Raw genomic sequence first — 15,879 nt, 5'->3', positions numbered from 1 at the left:
TATAAGTTAAATAAGCAGGGTGACAAAATATAGCCTTCTTTCCTGATACATATACTTCTTTCCCGATTTGGAACCAGTCTGTTGTTTCATGTCCAGTTATAACTGTTGGTTCCTGACCTGCATACAGGTTTCTCAGGAGGCAGGTAAGGTGGTCTGGTATTCCCATCTCTTGAAGAATTTTTCACAGTTTGTTGTGATCTACCCAAAGACTTTGGCGTAGTCAGTAAAGCAGAAGTAGATGTTTTTCTGGAACTCTCTTGTTTTTTCAGTGATCCAACGGATGTTGGCAATTTGATCTCTGGTTCCTCTGCCTTTTCTAAAACCAGCTTGAACATCTGGAAGTTCACGGTTTGTGTACCGTTGAAGCCTGGCTTGGAGAATTTTGAGCATTACTTTGCTAACATGTAAGATGAGTGCAATTGTGTGGTAGCTTGAACATTCTTTGGCATTGAAATGAAAACTGACCTTTTCCAGTCCTGTGGCCACTGCTGAGTTTTCCAAATTTGCTGGCATATTGAGTGCAGCACTTTCACAGCATCATCTTTTAGAATTTGAAATAGCTCAATGGGAATTCCATCACCTCCACTAACTTTGTTCATAGTGATGCTTCCTAAGGCCCAGTTGACTTCACATTCCAGGATGTCTGGCTCTAGGTGAGTGATCACCTAGAGTGATCATGGTTATCTGGGTCATGATCTTTTTTGTATAGTTCTTCTGTGTATTCTTGCCACCTTGTCTTAATCTGACCTTGCCCACCTGTGAATAGAAGAGATTAACACACCCCTTCCAAAAACTGGTCATGCCCATGGAGATGTTTTGCAAGACTGAAGACCCTTTCACTTTACTTCCCCACTGCCTCTCCCTCTCTTTTCTGCCTTTGACTTTTGTTTCTCTTTGCTTCTTTCTAAGTCTACAAAAGATCCTGGCATCCAGACCTCGACAAGATGGTTATTTTGAGGTTCTAGCCTCCCATCTTCTCTGTGAGTTCCCCAAATAAAGTCCCTTCCTTGTCTTAACCCCTCGTCTCTCAGATGCATCAGCAAACAGAGCGAGCTTGGACGTGGGTAGTGGGGGTAGGAATAGGTGTTAGGCCGCTCAGTCCTGTCCTACTCTTTTCGACCCCATGGACTGCAGCATGCCAGGCTTCCATGTCCATCACCAAGTCCCGGAGCTTGTTCAAACTCATGTCCATTGAGTCAGAGATGCCATCCAACCATCTCATCCTCTGTCCTCCCCTTCTCCTCCTGCCTTCAGTCTTTCCCAGCATCAGGGTCTCTTCTAATGAGCTGGCTCTTCTCATAAGGTGGCCAGGAGCTTCAGCTTCAGCATCAGTCCTTCCAGTGAATATTCAGAATTGATCTCCTTTAGGATGGACTGGTTGGATCTCCTTGCAGTCCAAGGGACTCTTAAGAGTCTTCTCCAACACCACAGTTCAAAAGCACCAATTCTTCAGCACTCAGCCTTCTTTATGGTCCAACTCTCACATCCACACATGACCACTGGAAAAAACCACAGCTTTGACTAGATGGAACTTTGTCAGCAAAGTGATGTCTCTACTTTTTATTATGCTGTCTAGGTTTGTCATAGCTATTCTCGAGAATCTCATGAACAGTATGAAAAGCTTTGTCATACTCCTTTCCCAATTTTGAAATAGTCCATTGTTTCATGTCTAGTTCTAACTTTTGCTTCTTGCCCATTTGGTCCTGCAAGAGTCGGACATGACTTAGCAACTAAAGAGTGCTACGATGGGACTTACAAAAGAAATATTATATATTTGGTCATCAGTCCCAGTTCCTGCCACAAGGTCCTAAAGTCCTTAGAATTTCCTGTGACTGTGCTAAAGCTTTTGAATGTGTGGATCACAACAAATAGTGGAAAATTCTTCAAGAGATGGGAATACCAGACCACCTTACCTGCCTCCTGAGAAACCTGTATGCAAGTCAAGAAGCAACAGTTAGAACTGGACACGGAACAATGGACTGGTTCCTAATTGGGAAAGGAGTACATCAAGGCTATATATTGTCACCCTGTTTATTTAACTTATACGCAGAGTACATCATACAAAATGCCGGGCTGTATGAAGCACAAGCTGGAATCAAAATTGCCGGGAGAAATATCAATAACCTCAGATACGCAAATGATACAACCCTTATGGCAGAAAGCAAAGAACTAAAGAGCCTCTTGATGAAAGTGAAAGAGGAGAGTGAAAAAGTTGGCCTAAAACTCAACATTCAGAAAACTAAGATCATGGCATCTGGTCCCATCACTTCATGGCCAACAGATGGGGAAACAATGGAAACAGTGAGAGACTATATTTTCTTGGGCTCCAAAATCACTGCAGATGGTGACTGCAGCCATGAAATTAAAAGACGCTTGCTCCTTGGAAGAAATACTATGACCAACCCAGACAGCATATTAAAAAGCAGAGACATCACTTTGCTGACAAAGGTCCATCTAGTCAAAGCTATGGTTTTTCCAGTAGTCGTGTATGGATGTGAGAGTTGGACCATAAAGAAGGCTGAGCACTGAAGAATTGGTGCTTTTGAACTGTGGTGTTGGAGAAGACTCTTGAGAATCCCTTGGACTGCAAGGAGATCCAACCAGTCCATCCTAAAGGAGATCAGTCCTGAATATTCATTAGAAGAACTGATGCTGAAGCTGAAGCTCCAATACTTTAGCCACCTGATGAGAAGAGCCAGCTCATTAGAAGAAATCCTGATGCTGGGAAAAATTGCAGGCAGGAGGAGAAGGGGAGGACAGAGGATGAGATGCCTGGATGGCATCACTGACTCGATGGACATGAGTTTGAGCCAGCTCCAGGAGATGGTGAAGGACAGGGAAGCTGGACACAACTGAGGGACTGAACAACAACAACAACAAAGACTAATAAAGATGTCTTTTTTTATGTTAATAAGGTGGCTTTTTGAAAGCTCCAGGTAATCTGAGGGAGTGAACTGGGGCTGGTTGCCAGGGCAATCAATCAAATCATTAAAGCCTCGGAACTTTCATTCCCTTCCCCAGATCTCTGGGGAGGGGAGAAGGGCTGGAGATTGAGTTTTATTAATGAAGTGGTTTGGACTGGACAGGGAAGCCAGATGTGCTGCAGTCCATGAGGTAGAAAAGAGTCAGATACAACTGAGCAACTGAACAACAACAACAAAAGGATAGTGGTTGGTTGTCAGGAGAACCAACCTGGTAATTAGAGGGATGAGACTTTCAGTCCCACTCCCCAACCTCCATGGAGGGGAGAAGGGCTGGAGGTTACCTATTAATCACCAAAGGCCGATGATTCATGTGTATGTACTGAAAATTTCCTAAAAACCAGAAGCTCTCTTGGTTCTAAGAGTTTACAGCTGATGAGCACATGGAGATTTGGGGAGAATGTCATGCCTGGAGAGGGCGTGGAAGCTTCACACTCTTTCCAACAAAATACATTTTAGTTCTTCAGCAGAAACTAAGGCCCCCAGCCAAGTGGAGGATGGGGACTTCAGACTGAGCACAAGATTCTAGGAACACCGCACTATCACCACCAAGCAATTAGAAGAAAGTCTGCACACAGCAGAATGAAGAAGCCCTCCCCAAATGATTCTCCCTTTAAAAACCTTCATGGTCAAACCAGAATCCTCAGAGTTAGTTTTTGGATGCGAGTTCGCCATCTCCCCATGTTGCCAGCCACCAAAATAAAGCAAGCTTTCCATTCCTACCATCACTTGTCTCCAATATTGGCTTCTGAGTGGCAAGCAGCCAAACCTGAGTTCTGCCAGGAGTGGGTCATGGGAATCTCTGACTTAGAGCCAGTCTGTCAAAAGTACAGGTAAACCTGAGCTAGCCTAGAGGCTGGTGTCTAAAGTGGAAAGATTTGGGTGGGGGTTGCTGGTGGCAGTTATAGGAGAGCCCTTAACCTGCTGTGGACCAAGAATGCTCTGCCTTTTCAGTAAGCAAGTGATGTTGAGGCTGGCCATCAAGCTGTCAGCCACGGCAGCTGCCCCAAGGATGCACCGTGAGGGGATTCAGGATGGAGGAAAACAGGATATTGGCCCTATCCTTTGATAACTAAGGAGCATGGGAATAGTTTCCACCTTTTTTTGTTTTTTGACTGCCCTCTTGCCCTGTGGTATCTTAGTTCCCCAACCAGGAATGGAACCCATGCTCCCTGCAGTGGAGGTGCAGAGTCTTAACAACTGGACTGCTGGGAAGTCCCTCAAAGGACTTATTTCAATAAGCCCAGACTCTTGCTTCCTCCCATACATAGAAAAGTGCTAGGGCTTCCCTGGTAGCTCAGTGGTAAAGAATCCGCCTGCCAGTGCAGGAGACACAGGTTCGATCCCTGGTCCAAGAAGCTCCCACATGCTGCAGGGCAACTAAGCCCATGCAGATGACAGCTACTGAGCCTGTGCTCTAGAGCCCATGCTTGTACTCAGTCACTTCAGTCATGTGTGATTCTTTGCATCACTATGGATTGTATTCTGCCAGGCTCCTCTCTCTATGGGATTCTCCAGGCAAGAATACTGGAATGGGTTGCCATGCCCTCCTCTTGAGGATCTTCCTGACCCAGGGATTGAACCCAAGTCTACTGCATTGCAGGCGGATTCTTTACATACTGAACTACCTAGGAAGGTAACTGACCACACACCCAACAACTGGATTGATTTTTAAAACTAGCACACAACAATGACTATGATAGAAAAATATTTGATTCACATGCAGGTGTCCTGGGTTCTAGAGCCCAGGTTCCACAGCTACTGAAGCCTGAGCCTGCCAGGAAGAGGACACTGTAATGAACAATAAAATAAGACCCGGTAGGACCTACTCTTGACAGACCCCTCCCCCTACTTCCTCTGCCTGCCTCTTCCTTGTAAAAGTTGTAGTCTCCCAGGCCTCACCTGGGTCACAAATGAAAGAGGACATAAATAGATGGAGAAATATACCGTGTTCATGGATTGGAAGAATTAATATAGTGAAAATGGGTATACTACCCAAAGCAATCTATAGACTCAATGCAATCCCTATCAAGCTACCAACGGTATTTTTCACAGAACTAGAACAAATAATTTCACAATTTGTATGAAAATACAAAAAACCTCGAATAGCCAAAGCAATCTTGAGAAAGAAGAATGGAACTGGAGGAATCAACCTGCCTGACTTCAGGCTCTACTACAAACCCACAGTCATCAAGACAGTATGGTACTGGCACAAAGACAGAAATATAGATCAATGGAACAAAATAGAAAGCCCAGAGATAAATCCACACACCTATGGACACCTTATCTTCAACAAAGGAGGCAAGAATATACAATGGAGAAGAGACAATCTCTTTAACAAGTGGTGCTGGGAAAACTGGTCAACCACTTGTAAAAGAATGAAACTAGAACACTTCCTAACACCATACACAAAAATAAACTCAAAATGGATTAAAGATCTAAATGTAAGACCAGAAACTATAAAACTCCTAGAGGAAAACATAGGCAAAACATTCTCTGACATAAATCACAGCAGGATCCTCCATGACCCACCTCCCAGAATATTGGAAATAAAAGCAAAAGTAAACAAATGGGACCTAATTAAAATTAAAAGCTTTTGCACAACAAAGGAAACTATAAGCAAGGTGAAAAGACAGCCTTCAGAATGGGAGAAAATAATAGCAAACGAAGCAATGGACAAAGAATTAATCTCAAAAATATACAAGCAACTCCTGCAGCTCAATTCCAGAAAAATAAATGACCCAATCAAAAAATGGGCCAAAGAACTAAACAGACATTTCTCCAAAGAAGACATATAGATGGCTAACAAACACATGAAATATGCTCAACATCACTCATTATTAGAGAAATGCAAATCAAAACCACAATGAGGTACCATTTCACGCCAGTCAGAATGGCTGCTATCCAAAAGACTACAAGCAATAAATGCTGGAGAGGGTGTGGAGAAAAGGGAACCCTCTTACACTTTTGGTGGGAATGCAAACTAGTACAGCCACTATGGAGAACAGTGTGGAGATTCCTTAAAAAACTGGAAATAGAACTGCCATATGACCCAGCAATGCCACTGCTGGGCATACAGACCGAGGAAACCAGAATTGAAAGAGACATGTGTACCCCAAAGTTCATCACAGCACTGTTTATAATAGCCAGGACATGGGAGCAACATATATGTCCATCATCAGACGAATGGATAAGGAAGCTGTGGTACATATACACAATGGAATATTACTCAGCCATTAAAAAGAATACATTTGAATCAGTTCTAGTGAGGTGGATGAAACTGGAGCCCATTATACAGAGTGAAGTAAGCCAGAAAGAAAAACACCAATACAGTATACTAATGCATATATATGGAATTTGAAAGATGGTAACGATAACCCTATACGTGAGACAGAAAAAGAGACACAGATGCATAGAACAGTCTTATGAACTTTGTGGGACAAGGTGAGGGTGGGATGATCTGAGAGAATAGCACTGAAACATGTATATTATCATATGTGAAACAGAATGCCATTCCAGGTTTGATGCATGAAACAAATGCTCAGGGCTGGGGCAATGGGATGACCCAGAGGGATGGGATGGGGAGGGAGGTGGGAGGGGGGTTCAGGATGGGGAACACATGTAAACCCATGGCTGATTCATGTCAATATATGGCAAAAACCACTACAATATTATAAAGTAATTAGCCCCCAACTAAAATAAATTAATAATAATAATAAAAAAAAACAGAATTGAGTGAAGGAATTCCTGCAGGGAATTCCTTAGGACTCTGTGCTTTTAATGCCAAGGGCACAAGTTCAATCCCTGATGAGGGAACTAAAATCTTGCAAGCCATGTAGCATGGCCAAAGTCAATAAATAAACAGTACAACAACTCTAAACATTAAAAAAAAAGAAAGAAAGAAAAGAATGAGTAAAAAGATGTGAACATGTAGAGACAAAATACAGGAGTTGGGCCAGGAGAACTGGTAAGAATTTAAACAGTAAATCAGCCATATGGTAATCACAGAATCTTAAGTATCCCCCTAAAATGCCTAGATAAAAGTATCTGATGGAAATTTCCTGAGCTGTTTTACAGATGCCAAAACTCCCACCAAATGGAAAAAATTAATTACTTGATGACTATGAGACTGTAGTTGCCAGACCAGCTAGAGCATGATGGCTGATATGTTAACCCCTGAGACACCACCCTATTACCTCATGATCAACCAATCAGAGAACTGTGCACAACCTGCAACTCCCCTCACCCACCTTCTCCTTAAAAACTCTTCCCTGAGACCCTTTGGGGAGTTCAGGTCTTTTGAGAATGAGCCATCCCGTTCTTGCATGGCCCCGCAATAAACCTTTCTTTGCTCCCAAACTTGAGAAATTTCAGCCTCACTGTGCATCAGGCACACAAACTTGGATTTGACAACAGCTGTACTGCCCATGGACGGAGGAGCCTGGTAGGCTACAGTCCATGGGGTCGCTAAGAGTCGGACACGACTGAGCGACTTCACTTTCACTTTTCCCTTTCATGCACTGGAGAAGGAAATGGCAACCCACTCCAGTATTCTTGCCTGGAGAATCCCAGGGACGGCGGAGCCTAGTGGGCTGCCGTCTATGGGGTCGCACAGAGTCGGACACGACTGAAGCGACTTAGCAGCAGCAGCAGCAGCAGCAGTACTGCCTGAGCCACAGCAGCACTTAGCATAGCCCGGTGCAGAGATTTCTTGTGGACGTACCACCAGAACCATCTGCAGGTATGCAGCAAGAGGGGACAAGTCAACCTAAGCACTGTCCAAGGATGCAAGTTCAAACCAATCCTAAAGGAAAGTCAGTTCTTTAGGATTCAAGTCAATCCTAAAGGAAATCAACACTGAATATTCATTGGAAGGACTGATGCTGAAGTTGATGCTCCAATACTTTGGCCATCTGATGCGAACAGCCAACTCACTGGAAAAGACTTTGATGCTGAGAAAGATTGAAGACAGGAGGAGAAGGGGACAACAAAGGATGAGATGGTTAGATAGCATCACTGACTCAATGGACATGAATCTGAGCAAGCCCCAGGAGATGGTGAAGGACAGGAAGCCTGGTGTGCTGCAGTCCATGGGGTCATAAAGAGTCAGACACGACTGAGCAACTGAACAACAACAAGGGGCTGGGGAGCTCAGGAACAGAAGAAACAGGGAGTTTTTATGACTCTCATTTCCTTCAGTCTCTGGGGGAGAGCCAAGGACTAGGAGATCACCGCTATGTGATACAGGCACAGGCGGGGAGGAGTGGGGTTTGTAGTGAGAACTGTGTGCCACTATCCCTGGAATTTGATAATGTTTAGAGGATGAATAATTGAACCAGCACCAGCTTTCAACCTGTTATCAAACTTCAGGGTTTCTGGAAGACCCTTGCCCAGTCTCCTTCACAGAGCTGTCCGAGGAATCAAGAAAACATGGCTTCTAAAGTCCCTTTCAGCACTTATTTTCTCTGAGCAGGGTTATTATGTAATCTTACTGATATTTTAGAGTGCAGGCTGACCTGGAAGGTAGAGAGACTAGAACCAAGATCAGTCAGGAGGTTGATACAATGTCCTCATGAGATATAAGAGCTAACTAAAAAAAAAAAAATTGCTAACTCAAAGTGATAAGGAGTGAAAAAGAAAGCATAAAAACAGAACACAGAGTGATTTTCCTCAGAGAACCAGCCTTTGAAGTAGAATTACTAGATAAGATAGTTATATTAAAAAACGTATTTGTTGTTTATCTGAAATTCTAATTTACCTAGTGTCCCAGAGTTTTTTGTTCTGTTTTCTAAATCTGGAGACATTACTTTGAAGAGGCATCTGAAAAGACTGTGGCCTAACTTGGGGGCTTCCTGTCTAGACATGGGCCATCCACCTCTTTTCCAGCCAAGGCCAGCCCCTATTCTCTGTCCCCAGCACAGGACCCACGGACTTGACCTTTTTTCCTTTCCTCTTCAACACTCACACTGCTTTATCCCCTGGGCTTCCTTTACTGAAAGCTGGCTGTTGCCCTAGCTACCCACTTCTTTGCCGCTTACTCCCAAAATAAGACCCCAGCCTCTCCTGAGAGTTTTACCTCTAATCACTAGAGGGAACAATAGAAAGAAACAAACACAAAGAACAGCAAAATGTGTACTAGGTTTTAAAAGTTGCCATGGTTTGGGTCTCAGGTTTGCAGCTGCTGACCACCACTCTCCCACAATGATTTAAACACCTTTATTCCTGAGGACGAAATTGTCAATGAAAAAATTAATCAATAGTCAATCTAAGAAAGAACTGGAAAATTTTATTCAAACCAATCTAGGAATTGTAAGCTGCAGACAGTCTTTCAGAAAGCTCTGAGGACTGTTCCAAAGAGCTAAGGGGGGGAAGGCTAAAACTTAGGTGATTTTTGACAAAGGGGTACAGTTTTAGTGCTTGTCTAACTATGGGAAGATGCAAGAAACTGAGTTCATAAAATTTTCTCCTGCAAATATGGAACTAAGGGCCAGTTCTCCCAGTTTTCCCAGAGCACAAAATGCCTCATCCTTATCTTGAATTCCTTTCTGGATGTACTGTAGGTCACTGACCACAGTGGCTAATGACTTGATTCTTATAGAACTGGGTAGTGGGCAACATCCTTGATTTTCCAATCCTCTACAAAGGTGCATAGAGTTATGGTTTTTTCAGTAGTCACATATGGATGTGAGAGTTGGATCATAAAGAAGGCTGTTCATTCGCAGGTCAGGCAAGGAATTCATTGATGGGCCATTCAAGGTGCTGTTACTAGACTAGGCCCCTGTTAAAAGTATCCAAAAGCCTCTGGACCATCTGTCTTACTAGTCTCTTGTGGCCTGGATAATGTTTCCCTCTTGTTTCTTTCATATCTAGAGTTATGCTATTACAATTTTTGATTTTTTTAAATTTTTTATCTTATACAACTATATATTTGGTCAATTGTTTCAAGTTGTCTAGTTGTCACTATTTTTACTGGCAGCTTAGTCACACATTTGGTAATGGAAGAAACAATAATCTTATAAAATAGGCAGAATACAAGTAAGATAGCTAGTAATGTTAATTAGGTAATAAGTAAGCATTTAAGCTAAGAAGTTTCATTAGGTATCTGTGCAGGTCATCTGACTTAGTCTGTCCTGCAGCAATCACTAGCTTTAAGGGAATGATATATTGGTATTGTACATAAAGTTTACCAAAGATAACTGCACATACAAGGTAAGTGGTGAGTCATCCTGATGCCTTACAGGACTGAGAAAGAAAGCAAAAACAACACCCAGCTGTGGATGTGACTGGTGATAGAAGCAAAGTCCGATGCTGTAAAGAGCAATATTGCATGGGAACCTGGAATGTTAGGTCCATGAATCAAGGCAAATTGGAAGTGGTCAAACAGCAGATGGCAAGAGTGAACGTCGACATTCTAGGAATCAGCGAACTAAGATGGACTGGAATGAGTGAATTTAACTCAGATGACCATTATATCTACTACTGTGGGCAGGAATCCCTTAGAAGAAATGGAGTAGCCATCATGGTCAACAAAAGAGCCCGAAATGCAGTACTTGGATGCAATCTCAAAAATGACAGAATGGTCTCTGTTCGTTTCCAAGGCAAACCATTCAACATCACGGTAATCCAAGTCTATGCCCCGACCAGTAACGCTGAAGAAGCTGAACTTGAACGGTTCTATGAAGACCTACAAGACCTTTTAGAACTAACACCCAAAAAAGATGTCCTTTTCATTATATGGGACTGGAATGCAAAAGTAGGAAGTTAGGAAACACCTGGCCTAACAGGCAAATTTGGCCTTGGAGTACAGAATGAAGCAGGGCAAAGGCTAATAGAGTTTTGCCAAGAGAACACACTGGTCATAGCAAACACCCTCTTCCAACAACACAAGGGAAGACTCTACACATGGACATCACCAGATGGTCAACACCGAAATCAGACTGATTATATTCTTTGCAGCCAAAGATGAAGAATCTCTATACAATCAGCAAAAACAAGACCGGGAGCAGACTGTGGCTCAGATCATGAACTGCTTATTGCCAAATTCAGACTTAAATTGAAGAAAGTAGGGAAAACCACTAGACCATTCAGGTGTGATCTAAATCAAATCCCTTATGATTATACAGTGGAAGTGAGAAATAGATTCAAGGGACTAGATCTGATAGACAGAGTGCCTGATGAACTATGGACAGCGGTTCGTGACATTGTACAGGAGACAGGGATCAAGACCATCCCCATGGAAAAAAAATGTAAAAAGCCAAAATGGTTGTCTGAGGAGGCCTTACAAATAGCTGGGAAAAGAAGAGAAGCAAAAAGCAAAGAAGAAAAGGAAAGATATTCCCATCTGAATGCAGAGTTCCAAAGAATAGCAAGGAGAGAGAAGAAACCCTTCCTCAGTAATCAATGCAAAGAAATAGAGGAAAACAACAGAATGGGAAAGACTAGAGATTTCTTCAAGAAAATCAGAGATACCAGGGAACATTTCATGCAAAGATGGGCTCGATAAAGGACAGAAATGGTATGGACCGAACAGAAGCAGAAGATATTAAGAAGAGGTGGCAAGAATACACAGAAGAACTGTACAAAAAAGATCTTCATGACCCAGATAATCATGATGGTGTGATCACTCACCTAGCACCAGACATCCTGGAATGTGAAGTCAAGTGGGCCTTAGAAAGCATCACTATGAACAAAGCTAGTGGAGGTGATGCAATTCCAGTTGAGCTATTTCAAATACTGAAAGATGATGCTGTGAAAGTGCTGCACTCAATATGCCCGCAAATCTGGAAAACTCAGCAGTGGCCACAGGACTGGAAAAGGTCAGTTTTCATTTCAATCCCAAAGAAAGGCAATGCCAAAGAATGCTCAAACTACCCCACAACTGCACTCATCTCACACGCTAGTAAAGTAATGCTCAAAATTCTCCAAGCCAGGCTTCAGCAATACTTGGACCATGAACTTCCAGATGTTCAAGCTGGTTTTAAAAAAGGCAGAGGAACCAGAGGTCAAATTGCCAACATCCGGCGGATCATCAAAAAATCAAGAGAGTTCCAGAAAAACATCTATTTCTGGTTTATTGACTATGCCAAAGCCTTTGACTGTGTGGATCACAATAAACTGTGGAAAATTCTGAAAGAGATGGGAATACCAGACCATCTGACCTGTCTCTTGAGAAACCTGTATGCAGGTCAGGAAGCAACAGTTAGAACTGGACATGGAACAACAGACTGGATCCAAATAGGAAAAGGAGTACGTCAAGGCTGTATATTGTCACCCTGTTTATTTAACTTCTATGCAGAGGACATCATGAGAAACGGTGGGCTGGAAGAAACACAAGCTGGAATCAAGATTGCCAGGAGAAATATCAATAACCTCAGATATGCAGATGACACCACCCTTATGGCAGAAAGTGAAGAAGAACTAAAGAGCCTCTTGATGAAAGTGAAAGAGGAGAGTGAAAAAGTTGGCTTAAAGCTCAACATTCAGAAAACTAAGATCATGGTCTCTGGTCCCATCACTTCATGGGAAATAGATGGGGAAACAGTGGAAACAGTGTCAGACTTTATGTTTTGGGGCTCCAAAATCACTGCTGATTGTGACTGCAGCCATGAAATTAAAAAACGCTTACTCCTTGGAAGGAAAGTTATGACCAACCTAGACAGCATATTTAAAAGCAGAGACATTACTTTGCCAACAAAGGTCCGTCTAGTCAAGGCTATGGTTTTTCCAGTGGTCATGTATGGATGTGAGAGTTGGACGGTGAAGAAAGCTGAGCACCGAAGAAGTGATGCTTTTGAACTGTGGTGTTGGAGAAGACTCTTGAGAGTCCCTTGGACTGCAAGGAGATCCAATCAATCCATCCTAAAGGAGATCAGTCCTGGGTGTTCATTGGAAGGTCTGATGTTGAAGCTGAAACTCCAATACTTTGGCCACCTCATGCAAAGAGTTGACTCATTGGAAAAGACCCTAATGCTGGGAAGGATTGGGGGCAGGAGGAGAAGGGGACGACAGAGGATGAGATGGCTGGATGGCATCACCGACTCGATGGACATGGGTTTGGGTAAACTCCGGGAGTTGGTGATGGACAGGGAGGCCTGGCGTGCTGCGATTCATGGGGTCGCAAAGAGTCAGACACGACTGAGTGACTGAACTGAACTGAACTGAAGTGAAGGAGTTACAAGGCTGGTGTCAGAAGAAGAAAAATTTATGGTTGAGCAGCTATTTCTGACATTGGAAAGATCTGGTTAACTCATAATGCAGACACACTGAACACAAGAGGGAAGAGAAGAGGCCCACAGGACTTCCCTGGTGTCCAGCAGTTAAGACTTTGTGCTTCCACTGCAGATGGTACGGGTTTGATCCCTGGTCAGAGAACTAAAGTGAAAGTGTTAGTTGCTCAGTCATGTCCAACTCTTTAGAACCCCATGGACTATAGCCTTCCAGGCTCCTCTGTCCATGTCCATGGAATTCTCCAGGCAAGAATACTGGAGTGGGTATCCATCCCCTCCTCCAGAGATCTTCCTGACCCAGGGATCAAACCCACGGCTCCTACATCTCCTGTATTGGCAGGCAGATTCTTTACTACCAGCACCACCTGGGAAGCACATGGCTATAAGAGTTGGACCATAAGGAAGGTTGAGTGCTGAAGAAAAGATGTTTTTGAATTGCAGTACTGGAAAAGACTCTTGAGAGTCCTTTGGACTGCAAAGAGATCAAACCAGTCCATCCTAAATGAAATCAACCCTGAATATTCATTGGAAGGACTGATGCTAAAGGCAAAGCTCCAATACTTTGGCCGCCTGATGCAAAGAGCTAACTCATTGGACAAGATCCTGATGCTGAAAAAGTCTGAAGACAAAAGGAGAAGGGGGCAGCAGAAGATGAGATGGTTAGATAGTATCACCAACTCAATGGACATGAATTTGACCAAATTCCAGGAAAAAGTGAAGGACAGAGGAGCCTGTGCTTTAGACCACGGGGTCACAAAGAGTCAGACACGACTGAGTAACAACAATAACAGGGAACTAAGATCTGGCATGCCATGAGATGTGGACAAAAAAAGACTTTCGGGATCTTAGTTCCTAGGCCAGGGATTGAACCCAGGTCCTTGGCAGTGAAAGCACATAATCCTAACTACTGTACCACTGGAGAATTCCCAAGCAGTTTTCTTGCCTTAAAATAGGAAATTTATTTCATCAGTTCTCAAGACTGAATATTTTGATGCCCATTTTTTTGTGAGCCACTGGAATACATTAGGATTTTAGAGACAGAGGGCTGTGCCTCTTGTTGAGAGTTCAACAAGAGATGTAAACTCTCTGGAAAGCCATGAAAAACAAAAGTAAGGAAACTTTTTGAGGGTAGAAAAAAACAAAAATATGGAATCATGCAGGTTAAATTTTTTTCCTGTGGCAAAATCTATATTACATAAATTACCACTTTAATCATTTTTAAGTGTAAGGTTCAGTGGCATTGAGTAAACTCACATTATTGTGAAACTATCACCACTACTCATCTCTAGAACTAAAAGCTATGACAAACCTTGATGGCATATTAAAAAGCAGAGATATTACTTTGCCAACAAAGGTCTGTCTAGTCAAAGCTATAGTTTTTCCAGTAGTCATGGATGGATGTGAGAGTTGGACCATAAAGAAGGCTGGGCTCCAAAGAATTGATGCTTTTGAACTGTGGTGTTGGAGAAGACTCTTGAGAGTCCCTTAGACTACAAGGAGGTCAAACCAGTCAATCTTAAAGGAAATCAATCCTGAACATTCATTGGAAGGACTAATGCTGAAGCTCCAATACTTTGGCCACCTGATGCAAAGAGTTGACTCACTAGAAAAGACTCTGATGCTGGGAAAGATTGAAGCAGGAGGAGAAGGGGACAACAGAGGATGAGATGGTTGGATGGCATCACTGACTCAATGGACATGAGTTTGAGCAAGCTCCAGGAGATTGTGATGGACAGGGAAGCCTGGCATGCTGCAGTCCATGGGGTCACAAAGAGTCGGACACGACTCAGCGACTGAAAAACAACAACAAATACTGAAACTGTATCTGTTGAGCAACAAATCCCCATTCCCCTCAGCCCCTGACAACACTGTTCTGATAGACAAAGCCACATTTTAGCTCCATGAATTTGACTGCTGTGGATACTTCATATAAGCAGGACTATTAAATATTTGACCTTCTGTGTCTGGCTTATCTCACTTAGCATCATGTCTTCACATTTAACCCATATCATAGCACACACCAGAATTTCATTCCTTCTTAAGGCTGAATATTCAGATTCAGTTTTGTATATGTTTTAGTGCCATTAAAAATACACTTGAATTTAGAAATATACTATGACTATCAGTTGGATTTCCCACAAAATTAACATAGGAAAGCTATGAACAATAGGGTATGTAAGCAATTATTTTTCAACTTTGGAGAAAACAAAACGTACCACCCCAAAAACGGTTCCTTTGGACTTCCCTGGTGGCTCAGAAGGTGAAGAGTCTGCCTACAATGGGGAGACCCAGGTTCAATCCCTGGGTCGGGAAGATCTCCTGGAGAAGGAAATGGCAACTCACTCCAGTATTCTTGCCTGGAAAATCCCATGGACGGAAGAGCCTGGTAGACTACAGTCCATTGTGTCGCAGAGTCGGACACGACTGAGCAGCTTCACTTTCAGCTCTTGAAGCCTGGAAACTTTCTCAACCAGTCACTTCAAAGACTACAAAGCCTACAAAGAACTACAACTCCCAGTAGCTCTACGTTCTGTCCCTTCGCTTCTCTCCGTCCCGCCCACCCCTCTGGCTCCAGAGACTGCATTTCCCAGAAACCCCTGGCAGGGTCGGAGCCGGCACTCCCCGGGCGCCCCCTGGCGGCGCACTTTGGCGCGGCTTAAGTTCCCGGCGGC

At 43.2% G+C, this 15,879-nt stretch overlaps 1 long non-coding RNA gene across 1 annotated transcript; it reads right to left on the bottom strand.

Annotated features, from left to right (window-relative positions):
- Positions 1-9,867: 9,867 nt before the first annotated feature.
- LOC145507677 (uncharacterized) lies at positions 9,868-15,853 on the bottom strand. Its single transcript, XR_014055009.1, has 3 exons — positions 15,120-15,853; positions 14,549-14,949; positions 9,868-12,663 (listed from the first exon to the last, which is right to left on the bottom strand). It is a non-coding gene; the product is annotated as an uncharacterized LOC145507677 (long non-coding RNA).
- Between the last annotated feature and the right edge of the window lie 26 nt (positions 15,854-15,879).

Source organism: Giraffa tippelskirchi, chromosome 5, assembly GCF_054371585.1.
Source record: "Giraffa tippelskirchi isolate mGirTip1 chromosome 5, T2T-mGirTip1v1.2.pri, whole genome shotgun sequence".
NCBI classification, from domain to species: Eukaryota; Metazoa; Chordata; class Mammalia; order Artiodactyla; family Giraffidae; genus Giraffa; species Giraffa tippelskirchi.
This window is presented reverse-complemented; position numbering and strand designations above follow the sequence as displayed.